General features: G+C 41.4%; 1 pseudogene; it reads right to left on the reverse strand.

The window, feature by feature from the left end:
- Positions 1 to 8,185: 8,185 nt before the first annotated feature.
- On the reverse strand, positions 8,186 to 10,102 carry LOC145405288 (SCAN domain-containing protein 3 pseudogene; annotated as a pseudogene).
- Between the last annotated feature and the right edge of the window lie 3,347 nt (positions 10,103 to 13,449).

Below are 13,449 nucleotides of genomic sequence, written 5' to 3' on the forward strand. Positions count from 1 at the left end.
TAGAAGCACCAGCTGACTCGTCCTCACTGCAAGCAGAGTTAGCTAGACCTTTCAACTCAGGGTCAGCAACCTGGAACTCAACCAACTCTTGACGAGACAAATTATCAACACTACGGGGTACTGCCTCATCTGATGAGTGATCCAAATTAGCAAGAAAAGTGTCAGCTAGGATAACATCATCATCATCATTATCCTCTAAGTCACCAGTAACTTTAGACTTAGCCCTAGTGACAGCACATGCAGGGAACACATCAGGGACATCACAATCCTGGGTCGCAGCCACTGGCTCCCTAGACAACTGAGGAGCTGGACACACTTGACTTCCACCAATATCATTTCCAAGTAAGAAAGTTACACCTGACATTGGGAGTGTCTCAACCAACCCAACCATAACGGAACCATTAACAAAACCAGACTCTAAATTCACTCTGCACAGAGGGACAGAGAAGTAATTATTCCCTACACCTTGTAAGATTACAGTTTCATCAGAGGAATTAACATTAGAGCCTAGAACACTGGTCAGCATAAGGGATTGGCAAGCACCTGTATCACGATATATTTTAACTGATTTCCTGTCATTACTGTCCAGAGGACTGACAAAACCATCAGACAGGAAATTAGCACATGAACTCTTGAGAGTGTCACCCACGTTACTGCTCAAAAGAGGAGCTTCATCATGAGGATTTAATTTACCCCTGAAAGCAGGTTCAGTTAACTCAGTTAAAGAATTCTGGGAACTCTCAAGGGTGGACACTAGACCAATTGACTGAATATTTAAAGACTCCTTTTTGTTCACATCACGCTGTCTCCTGAAACATTTCTCCGTAGTATGACCAAGCTTACTACAATAAGTACATTTACTTTTCTGAAATCTAGAGGTGAAGCTGGTATTTACTTCCTGAGTAACATCATCTTTATTCTCTTTCCTGTTACCTGTACTCTGAGTAGAGGCAACGTACTTACTCTCAACTTTCCTTTTTTCTCTAGAATATGTCTTGTGAGTGAGAACATATTCATCAGCTAAAACTGCAGCATCAGACAAATTATGTATTCTTCTCTCATCAAGATATAGGCTTACATCATTATTAATACACCTTTTGAAGTTCTCCAGCAAAATCATCTGCTTAAATTTACCAAAATCAGAATCCACATTCTTAGAATTTAACCACTGCTCTAACAGATCTTCTCTGATTTTTGCATACTCAACATGGGATTGCTTATCTTGCTTGTAAGTTGTCCTAAATTTTACTCTATAGGCTTCAGGAACAAGCTCATAGGCCTTAAGAATCAAGCTCTTAACTACATCATAATTATCAGATTGATCCCGAGGCAAATATGCATAAGTTACTTGAGCTTTACCGGTGAGAACACTCTGAAGGAGTACTGGCCAATACTTTTTGGGCCAATTAAAACCTATAGCTACCCTCTCAAACAACTGAAAATACTTTGTTAAATCAGATTCATTAAAAGGAGGGACAAGTTTAACATTTTTAGCCACATCAAAATCATCAGAGCTAGATGATCCAGTTCCACCTTGTTTCATGCGATATTCATGGTCTGCCTGAATCCTAGGAAGTTCAATTTGTGCCTCCTGAATACGAGCCTGAGACTCAGCCTCTTTAGCCTGAGACTCAGCCTCCTTAGCACGTGCCTGAAACTCAGCCTCCTTAACACGAGCCTCCTGCAGAGCTAGCTGTAACTTAGCTAATTCAATCTGCGTTTGCTCATTTGGAGGAGTTACATTAAACAAGCTTTTATTAATCATGCCAACAATTTGATCTTTAGAGTGATGAGAGTGAACTGCAATTCCCAATTGTTGAGCAACAAGCTTAAGTTCATTCTTTGTTCTGTTTTCTACATCACACACTGTTTGCACATTTGACAAAAAATCTTTGGCTTCATGAAGAGTAGTAATAGTAGACATCATGAATAAATCACAGTCACAAAATATCAAGCAATATCCTTATGATAATATCCTGAATATCCTGATAAGAGGTCGCCAAATTTATGTTACGAACAGAGAAAACCGTCCCGCAAAGTTCCAGGTTCAAAACAAAAGAGTTAGGTAAAATTACAAGTTAAAGTTTAATGCTCAAACTAACAACTAAACATTCAGGACTCATAAGGATAATGTAATGGCAAAAAACAGGTTAAATATATGGTTAACTGCAATAGCCTCTATTAACACGAAATTAGCAAGATTAAATTTATCTAAGTCAGCCCTGATAAAATGAGAAAACCGGATAATGCTCCGTGAATGCAAGATATATTATTACAGATACAAAATATTATTACTACTGGCTGACACCAAAAGCACATGAATCACAAAGAACCTCACTAGGCCTACGAATTAACACCTTATGCTATACACTACAAGAAAAAATGTAATAACACTTATACTCAAATTACACAGCTGCTAGATGGTTGGAGACTTCCTGAGCACACACAATAATAACAACTGTACAGGGGAGGACAGAGATGTGAACAAAATGAGGAGTAGATCTAAGTGGCAATTAATGTAGAGACTGAGTTCATTATATAGGGGCCGGCAAAGCTTGATACAACTTGTAAGAAGGACGCGCAAATGAAGCCATATGGGACAAAGAGTTGACACTGCTGCTCTGAACGACAGAAAGAACGACTTACTCTACTATAAGGGTAGAAGGGGGAGTGAGGTAGAACACGCTTGTGATCAAACATGCAGCAGACCCGGGTTCAAATCCCGCTGCGGCAGGGAACAGTTTAAGGATTTGAATTTCATAAATATCGGACTTTACTGATCTACCAGAAGACCCGCCGACATGTCGTAAAAATACCCCCGCTAATACCAATACACCAGTCCTGAATGAGACAGCCCTATCATGTATTCAATATGGACGGTGGGTGTTAGCGCCGAAGTGGTGACATGTAGAGGTGTGCGGTACGTAGGAGGACTACTGGGCCTTGAAAGCAGGCTGTCAAGCCTATGCCCAGAGTCGGTCACATTAAAAAAAAAAAAAAAAAAAATACTGTACGTTAGAATTACACAAAGGATGATGAAATCATAGGCTATGTAACAATAGAGAGAGAGAGAGAGAGAGAGAGAGAGAGAGAGAGAGAGAGTGCTTTGGAGGACCCTAATAATATGTACCTTTTTTCCCTGACGACATACTGAGTTAAAAGTTTCTGTTTATTCTACCGACTCATGGGCCTTATCACAGTCCACAAACGCTAATCACAGAGATTTAGCATGTTCCGTGGTCTTCTCAGTTAGCTAATTCATTGTGTGAATAAGATCCTTAGAGGAGCCAACGCTTCTGAGTTGGGGGAAGCAATTGTCTGGAGGTAATTATCATCACTGTCCTCTCTTTTATTCTCTCTCAAATGCGCTGGGGGCCGAGGCTAGGCTACTTAGTCCCAACATTTAAGGTGAAATTGGGAGTGGCCAGTTGTGCTTCCCCTGGGTGGCATTATGTGAGCAATAAACTCCACCAGCCATAACATGTAAACCCTTACAGGCCACATGCGGCTAGAGCACCTTAATCCCACTAGAATAGAAGAAATAAAAGGAAATATACGTCTCTGGATTGCTGGGATTAATAAAGTCAGATGGAAATAAAACAAATATAGATCATCATAATAAGGTAACAGATCCACTACCCACTTGCACGAGTAGGTTGTTGTGGTTTTTCCTTTACCCCGATCAGCCTGGCCGAGCAGACCGTCGACCGCAAGTACAGGTAATTTCAAGAAGTGCTATTTTAACCCAAGATGGTGCAGTTTTACGTTTTAACCCTTTCAGCATGAGGACGTATATCTTTTCATTATCACCGCTCCAATTCAATGGCATTATTTCCTGCTTGCTCCCTCCACACCGGAAAAAGGCAGGGAGGTTGGTTGGGATAAGAGGTAGCAGGAAGTGGGACAGCAAGAGCGACAGTTTTTTGAGGAAGGCAGGGATAAGGCTGGAGGAGAGACAGGGGCAGAGAGATAGGCGGGAGGGGGAGGAAGAGAGGAAGAAATTTATCCAATTAGGAGGGGAGTTCGAGAGGTAGGTATAGAAAGAGGTAGGCATGGGGAAAGGCAGGCAGGAAGAGAGGCAAGAGGAAGTACAGTTAGAGGGGATGGCAGGCAGGTAGGCAGGGAGTTAAAGGGGATAAGAGGAAACGAAAAGAGAAATGCAGAAAGAGAGGGCAGGAAGGGAGGCAGACCGGCAGTGAGAGGGACATAGGGAGATGTAAGTAATCAGTAAGTTAGGCAGACATAAGTAGGGATAAATGAAAGCAATGAGGCAGACATGCAGGCAGGAAAGGAGGTATGCAGGGTATGAGGTAGCAGGCAGAAAGGTAGATAGTATGGCAGGAAGGAACAATTAAAATGACTCTTACTCATAAGGTTCACCATAATGCTCCTGAATAAATCACACCTACCTTCCCTTGGGATCTGAAGAGGGCGGCGACGAAAGAAACGTGGCAAGGATGTAAGCAGAGGAGTGAGTATAAGAGAGGAAAAGCAGGGATGCAGGCAGGGTGAGAGACAGGCAGCAGTAATGCTGGCAAGAGCAAGAAAAAGGCAGAGAGGCAGGCAGGAGGACAGAGTCATGTAGATAGATAGTTAGGCAGACAGACAGATAGAATCTAAAACCGTTAGGCACAAGAAACTGCTTGGTTCATAAGATCCCGCATATGGACCCACAAAAAATGAAGCAGGAAGGAGGGCAGAGGTGAAAGGCGGCAGAGAAGCAAGCAGGAACAGACACGTAGGGAGAGATGAAGGCAGAAGAACAGGCATGGAGAAGAAGAGTGAGAGAGGGATGAGGAGGGAGGCACGAAGAGAAACGGCGATACAGGTATAAGAAGAGGGAGACTTAAGAAGAAGGCAGAGAGGGAGGGAAGAATAAGGGGTAACAAAAGACAGTCAACGGGAGAAGCAGTGAAAGAGGAAAGGATAAGAGGCGACAAAAGGGTAGGTAGGGAAGAGAGCAAGGATAAGAGGTGGCAAAGGGCTCGGTAGAGAGGAAGGCTAAGATAAAGGGTAGCAGAGAGGTAGGTAGGGAAGGAAGCAAGGATGAGATATGGCAGGGAGGTAGGTAGGGAGAAAGGCAAGGGTAAGAGGTGGAACAGGAGTAGGTAGGGAGGGAGACAAGGATAAGAGGTGGCAGAGGGGTAGATAGATAAGGAGGGAGGCAAGGGTAAGAGGTGGCAGAGGGGTAAGGAGGGAGGGAGGCAAGGATAAGAAGAGGCAGAGAAGTAGGCAGTGGAGCAAGAAGGAGCAAGAAAAAGGCAGGGATCATAAGGTTCCTCGTAAGAGCCGAGAATAAATCACCACTGCAGTGTTCTTTGGGACCTGAAGGAGGCCACGGCGAAGACGACACGTGGAGAGAATTTTGTGAACTAAGAGATTTTTTTTTTTTTTACTAGAGGGAATTATGTAAATTCACTTAACTGAAACAGTCGTCCCTTTTTAGTGTTAGTTCTTCCTGCTAATCCGTGATTACAGAATCTGGAGTGAAATTTGAATCCCAGTGAACTGGGAAATGTTTAGTTTCATATTTTATTTCAACTACTATTTCTTGTATGGTCTAAACTGAAGTATTTTGATATTCTATATTTCTCCTACTGTATGAGAGGGACCTGGACGGAATATTGCAAGCCAGTGAAAAGAGAAATCGTCTTGTTATAATTTTATCTTATTTGATGCTATAAAGACCTATACGAAACTTTCAATGTCAGTGATCTGAGGTGTCCTTCTCTGTTTGTGTTGTTGACTGCAAGATGCCTTTGCTTGTGTTCTGTGTTGCGCTTCTCCCTTTTTATCATCTATCTTATTCCTTTTTACAGAGGAAGGAAATTTGAGAAACCAGTGATTCAATTTTCTACCTCTTCTCTCCTATCTTTTCGCTCTCTTCCTTCATCTCCCCTTGCCTCCCTTCCTCTCTCTCCCTCCCTCCTACTTGCCTCGTCTTCCCTGCATCACTCATCTTACCTCAACTACTCGTTCTTCCTCAGTCTTCCTTTCTTCTGCTTCCCTCTCTCCTGCTTCACTTTTTCTTTACCTCTCCAGACTCTTTCACTCCTCTTTATCCCTCTCCTTACCTACCTTTTTCTTCCTCTCTCTCCACACGTTTCTTTCTCTCTTCCTCTATGAATGTATCCCTCCCTCCTCTGTCGTTGCCTCACTCCCTCTTTCCCTCTCCCCACTCTCTTCCTCTTACCTTTCCTTGCGCTACCGCCTCTCAGTCTCCTCCTCCCCTCTTTTTTTTTTCCTATCTGCCTCACAACCATCCTCTTCACCTCATCTTTTGTACCCTCTTTCTTTTTCTCTGTCTGTGTCCCTCTCTCTTCATGAGTCTGTCCTTTCCTCTCTCCCTCTCATTTTGCCTGTTTATCTCCCTCTATACCTCGTACAACTCTCCCCTACTGCAGTCTCTTCCCTCCCTCTCCGTGTCTTCCTCCCTCCCTCCCTACCACCTTCCCTTCCTCCTCCATCTTTTCTCTCCCACGTCTCCTCCTTCCTTTCCCTACACTGCTCCCTCCCTACTCACCTCTCTCCAGCTTTCCAACTTCCTTTCTCCCTCCCCGTACCTCTCTCTCCTCCTTGTCTCCTACTCTCATTCCCCTTCCTTCCCTGCCTACCTTTCTACTCTCATTTTTCCTCCCCCTCTGCTCCTCTCTCTCCGTCCCTCCCGCCTTCCTGTCTCTTTCTCTTTTCCTTACCTCCCCCAGACTCTTTCTCTCCACCTTTAACACTCTCCCCCTCCATACCTTCCTTTCTCTTCTCTCTTCCACTTTCTCCCTCTTCCCATCCTCCTTTTCCTGCCTTCCTCTCCACCCCCCATCCTCCCACTCTCACCCTTCATCTCCCCCACCCCTTTTAACCTATGTCCCTCTTTCTTCCATATCGCTTCACCCTCCTTGCCATCTTATTTTTCCTCCCTCGCTCTCCCTCCCTCCCTCCCATCCCGCCTGCCTGCCTCTGATGTCTCTCACAAGTTCCAAATGCAGACACGATAAGTTTTCTCCCGGGTTTTCTCTTTGTAAATGCGCTCTACGAAGGAACTTGACTTTCCATAACTCCGTGATTCAGGAAAATGAGGTTATTGTGTAGTTTTAACTTTGCTCGTAAGATCCTGGGATGCTGCTGGGTCCGCCTTGAGCTGGAAAGGGGCTGGGGGAGGCGGCAACAGGATAATGTACACTCGCACCAAGAAGTGATGTGACAGCTTTCCTTACATACCGGCACAGTACCTCGACAACAAAAATCCTGTCGCCTCTCTTACCTCCCACTCCACGGGTTTTGAAAATCATTGTAGTGAATCAGCAACAACCAACAGTGATGACTTTCTTAGGCCATATATCAGTGTCACAAGTCTGGGTTACTGAGGATTCGCCACACGTGATTTTCAAAGTCCGTGGAGGGAGAAGCATGAGGGTCGACAGTACTTTACTTACCTACTTTACAAGACCATGGGCCGGGGGTCTCGCTGGAGTAGGAGGCTGTCTAGCACCTGTTCCTTGGCGATTTGTTTTGTGTCTTTCACTGTACTATTCTTCTGTATTCCTTTCAGTTCTTTTTATTACCGATGCAGATTTGTAGGCTTTCCAGCACCTCTTCCATAGAGACATTCTGTTTCTTTCAACTTAATATTCTCGTCTAAGATTTTCAGATCACTTTAGTACAGTGCTTCTCAAACTATCTTTTGTGGCGGACCGGCAGTTTTTTTTTTTTTCAATGTGCAAGCGAAGCAAGCCAATCCAAGGGCAGTCATCATTGACGTAACAAGTCTTCCCAGTGTGCCATTGACCAGTACCATATTTGTGCCATATAATTAATTGTTTACGATCCGAGACATTCGTAGTAATATTCATTTATACAGGAAAAATATAATGAATAGATAATAAAAGTAAGTTGACATTTTTTTTTAAATTGATTTTGTAAACAAGTAATTCAATATTACAATATAAATAAAACCATTATTAACAAATCAAACTAGCAAAGCCTTATGAACAAATATAAGCATGTGTATGAGTAATAAAACGAAAAATTATAATGAATAAAGTAGCTTGAAAATTATATATTTTTCTTATTTCAAACCCCAATGAATAAATGTTAAAATACAAATTTGAAAGGAATAGGTAACATTAAATTTAAATGAATGATTATTCTATTAACACAATACACAGGCAATGCAAAACCTTAACCTTTACTAATGTGAAGGGTGAGCCTGCTTCTTATTTATCAACTTATCCAATCGTGGTTCAGTTGAGGACAATGCCACTCGCAATGGAGAATGAATATCCATACAATTCCTGTATTTTGTCTTAATGACACTCATTGTTGAGAAGCCAGTCTCGCAGAGGTAGGTTGAAGGAAAAGGGAGAAGAGTTTTCAGGGCAGTTTCACTAAGCTCAGGATATTCTGCTTTCACTTTTATCCAAAAGGAAGCAAGTGATGTTGAAGTTTCGAAACTTGTCTTCAATCCTTCGTCAGCAGCCAGCTCCAACAATTTATCCTCCATAGTGACACTTAGGTCGAAGTCATCTCTCAGTGGCATAAACGGATTTCGGATCCATCCAGTCGCTTTCCATGGATCTTCTTCTGCTGGAAAGTAATGCTGAAAATGATCTGCCAAATTAATCAAGTGTTCTTTGATGACATTTCTTAGAGATGCAACATTAAGGTCTTCGCCTGCATCGGCGATGACTGTTGCCAGTTGGTGAAACATGTCATAACAATCTCTTGACACTCGATTCTTCCATGCTTCTAGCTTTCGTTTTTGCCCATCGATCTTGTCTGCCATCGTAAAACACGATGCCATCCTTCCTTGCATGGAGATGTTGAGATCATTAAAGATGGCAAAGATATCAGCCAAATAAGCCAGCTTGGCTAGCCAATCCACATCTCGGAACAATTGTGACCAATTTGGTTTTTCGTCCTGAAGAAACAAGACAAGTTCGTTTCGTAGCTCAAATACTCTTGACAGAACTTTTCCCCTCGATAACCAACGTACATCGGCATGCAATAGGAGCTGTTTATGATCAGCTCCCATATCATCACATAATGCTGTGAATAGTCTCGAATTTAAAGCATTTGCTTTTACATGGTTCACAATTTTTACAACCTCACTGAGCACACTATTTAGTTCTGTTGACATTTTTTTTGTTGCAAGACTTTCTCGGTGAAGGAAGCAGTGTGTTGACTTACATTCTGGGGCAAGTGCCTTGATCTGGGTAACCACACCTGAATGCCGTCCTATCATTGCGGCAGCACCATCAGTACATACGCCTACACAAAACTTGAAATCCAACCCACATTTGTTAACAATATAGTCGCTCACAGTCTTGAACACTTCAGAACTAGTTGTTTTTGTTGGCAGTGAAGCAGAGAAATAAAACTCTTCTTTCAAATCGCCCTCATGTTCACAGCGCACATACACCATCAGAACTGCCTGATTAGCAACGTCTGTACATTCATCAAGCTGCAAAGAAAAGTACTTTGCTAATTTAATCCGTCCTATGAGCTGATCTTCCATATCGTGTGCCAGATCGTAAATTCGTCGAGCTATAGTGTCATTTGAAAGTGGAACCTGAGCCACTTTCCTTGCTGCTGGCTCACCCAACATTTCTGTGCAAACATCTTTAATACAGCCTATCACTAGCGTCTCACCAACTGTGTATGGCTTTTTAGCTTTAGCAACTCGAAGTGCTACTTTATAAGAAGCCCGCAAAGCACTAGTATTTGTGTGTGACACATCAAAGATCTGTTTCTGACGGCCTTTTAAATCAACATGCTTTCTTTCAAAGAACTCTTTCGACTTCGAACTCATTTCTTTATGTTTTGTATTTAAATGCCTTTTGAGGTTTGACGGCTTCATTGAGTCGTTAGCCAACACATCTCCACAAATAACACACTGCGGTTTAGGCACTCCCCCATCATTCGTGGCTACAAAACCGAATTGAATGTATGAGGAGTCATATTTCCGAGTAAAGCCAGTACGAATTCTTTTTGCCGGCAACACTTCGGTTTCAATTACATCACTGTCATCTGCTTCAGAATTATTTGTGTGTTCAGCAACCGGATGTTTTGGTCTGATAAACATGTCCATTGGGCCTCGCTTTGCCATCTGTAAATTTGGGATAAAAATAATGAATATAAATTCCATAACCCGGGTATATACTTAATTTATGATATTAGGATGAAAGCCGAATAAATGCAGTGGGAATGCTTTTATTGAGAAATATTTATTTAATTGTTTAATTATTTATTTGTTTTAATTAATTTTATGTGGAGAAATACAAAAGATACTAAAGCAAATACATCATAAATAGTGTGAACCAGCCTTTAAAATTATTAGTACTTACTATTTCTGATCAGTGGGTTGGGACATGGTCCCAAATGACAAACACGCAGATGCTCTCTGTTCCACTTCTTGATGGTAACTAACTGACTGCTCCACACGTGTGGATCAAGGTTGCCAGATGTGTGATATGTTTCATGGCTGCCACTCATAGTAAAAAATCGGCCAAATCTTTTCATTGGATGCATACGTTTAATGTTTCCAAAAATAATTAACTACCATACTGTATTCTCATTCCAATTATTATTATTTTTTTGGGGGGGGTCTCATGAGTATTCAGTTCATTGTTTTGCTGTTCATTATATCGCATTCGTTAGTTGGATAGCAATGACTTTTAACATGAGTGAGTAAATGAACAATGTAGCCATAATAATACAAATCTCCGCGTACCGGCAGACGATGGCTCGTGTACCGTCACCGGTACGCGTACCACACTTTGAGTAGCACTGCTTTAGTAGACATAGATTAGTAGGCTTTTAAACACGTCGTTCTTAAGGATTTATTTTACACATTTCAACTTATTTTCTTCATTGCCCTTTATATCTATTTAACACTGATATGGATTTGTAGGTTCTCTAACACCTCTTCTTTAGCAATTAATTTTTTATCTTTCACTTTAACAATCTGGTCTATGGCTCTTTAAATCTCCCTAAAATCGACTGATGTTGGATAAAAAGCATTACAAGGATATATTAACGTGTCAGATAGAGAAATAAACTGGTATGAGAGATGCTGAGAAGCTATCGAGCTTCATTAACGTTACACACACACACACACACACACACACACACACACACAGAAAGACAGAGAGAGAGAGAGAGAGAGAGAGAGAGGAGGGGGAGGAAGAGGTGAAGACAAAAAGAAGAAAATATAAAAAAAGATCGCATAAGCTCTGTTACGTGCTAAGCCACAATACAAAGAATAAAATCGGAAAAAGAAAAAGGGAAAGAGGGAAAGTATATTATACCCAAGATCGTACATTACATTCTTACTTCATGGCATTAACCCGTCACGTCCCAAACTATTTCACACCTCTGACACCCCCCAATCCCGAGATATTTTCAATTTTTTTTTCTTTTTTTTTGGCTATAACCTCCGCTTTTGGTGAGAAACATCGAAAATTCATAGAGAAATTGCTCACCTGAGGTTTAAAATACTCGATCCAGGTACCAGTACCTCCTTACCTGACTGGGTTTTCTAACAGGCTGGCACCAAAGAAAACAAGTTCTATGGGAGGGTAACTATTTCACACCACTCATAAACGGTATTTATTTATTTATTTGGTAAGAATTTATATGTAGTACAAAAGTATTTTGGTTTTCAAACAGCAATATAGGCATTATAAGCATTGTTTCACTCACTAACTCATCACCATACCTGACCTTCTTTTGCCACATTACCTGATCATTATTTCTTACTGTTTCTTCCTCTAATGCTATGTAAACTTTGTCCTCCACATTGTCATCGATTGGGGAATCACTCTGACCCTGAATGTCTTTACTGGCCAGGTCATTGGTAACAGGTGAATTGCCGAGACAATGGCGTGAGAGGGGGAGGGGGGAGGTTATGCAGTGTAAGGCATTGTCCCTGCTTGGCATCTTGTAGAGGAATAGATGAAGGTGTCCCGTGTATATGTACGAAAAATCAAGTGCAAAAATTGAAAATTGTGCAAATTAGGGACCTTGCAATTCCACGACGTACCAGTATGTTGTCGGGACTGGCAAATGCAAAATGTTGCAATGTACCCATACGTCGACGGGACGGGGCGGGTTAACTCCTCCAGTGTGACGGCGTCTGGTTCATTATATTCATGTTTCTTCCAGTGATGGAGTTCAGTAGGATGCAGGGGGAGGCAGTGACAGGAAAAAAAGGAAAACAAAATATAAAAGAAAATCAACGATAAAAAAATCATATGGGTGTTACACATAGAACCACAAGAAGAAGAATGAAAAAGAAGGTAATGCGTACTTTTCTTTAATTAAGAAAAAAAAATGGAGGACAGATCTTGTATGGTTAATTATGTCAAAACGATCCTTCATTTTTTTATCTTTTGTTCATTTTACAATTATCATCCGACGATCTAATCCACCTCAGGAGAGACTTTTCGATGACCATTAACAAAAGTGCTGTCTTAAGCTGCATAAACTTCGTTAACGGTAAGAATAACGTGTAAATAACATCCTAGCGCTGCAGGGACCACTATCAGCTTGAGAAGAAGTCGGATCACTTTCGGTTATAAATACTACATGAGCTGGTATGATGACGGTCAAAGGATAGCAAACATTGGAAAGAACAGCACTCAGCAACAGGCCTAATGTTTCTATCGGGGCTGTTTGTTTTAAAGAAGGCAAATTTTATCTAAATCAACGAGATGAAGAAAAGCAAAGCAAGAAGGTCTTTTATAGCACCAACGTATCTGTTAACATTTTACGTCTATTGTGGTCTGCCCATTGCAAAGGGGGTGTTCCAACACAGTCGACATGAGACGTAAAAAAATACACTGATGTCACCTAAGACCTCTAACATATTGCCCTTTGTAGTACTTGGAAGTGATGGCGATTGCGTAGATGTCCTTACACACAAGATCACGACACAAAAATAAGGGAAAAAAAGATGGAAAATAAAGTAAAAGGTCTGAAAACATAAACGGATCAAAAAATAAAGTTAAAGTAGTGAGGACACAAAAGGCAAAAAATATGATAGATCTATAAGAAAAAAAATGCACAGGTGTTGTTACGTTCAATATCAAGAAAGGAAAAAGAACAAAAGAGCAGTAAGAATAAAATATCACACACACACACACACACACAGATTGTACTTTACTCTGATCTTTATTCGAGCTGAACAGGTTTAAAGCGGGCGAGGAAGGGGAGAGTAGAAGGCCGCGACAGTGTAACAAATACTTGTCGTTACTCGCTACACCACCACGGCAAAGGGAAAACAAAGCGAACAATGGATCAAGACAAAGGGGGAAAAACACAGGGAGATCACTACATACTACGCCACCTGAAAATAGTTATAAGAGATAAGTAATGATGCAAAAAAGGGAAAGCAGATCGGAAAAGAGAAATTAAAGCGACAAACAAGGAGTGAAGTCAAGAAAAAAAATCATT

The sequence above is a fragment of the Coenobita brevimanus genome, chromosome 7 (genome assembly GCF_032717465.1).
Source record: "Coenobita brevimanus isolate Jiangsu-jjx chromosome 7, ASM3271746v2, whole genome shotgun sequence".
Taxonomy (NCBI): Eukaryota; Metazoa; Arthropoda; class Malacostraca; order Decapoda; family Coenobitidae; genus Coenobita; species Coenobita brevimanus.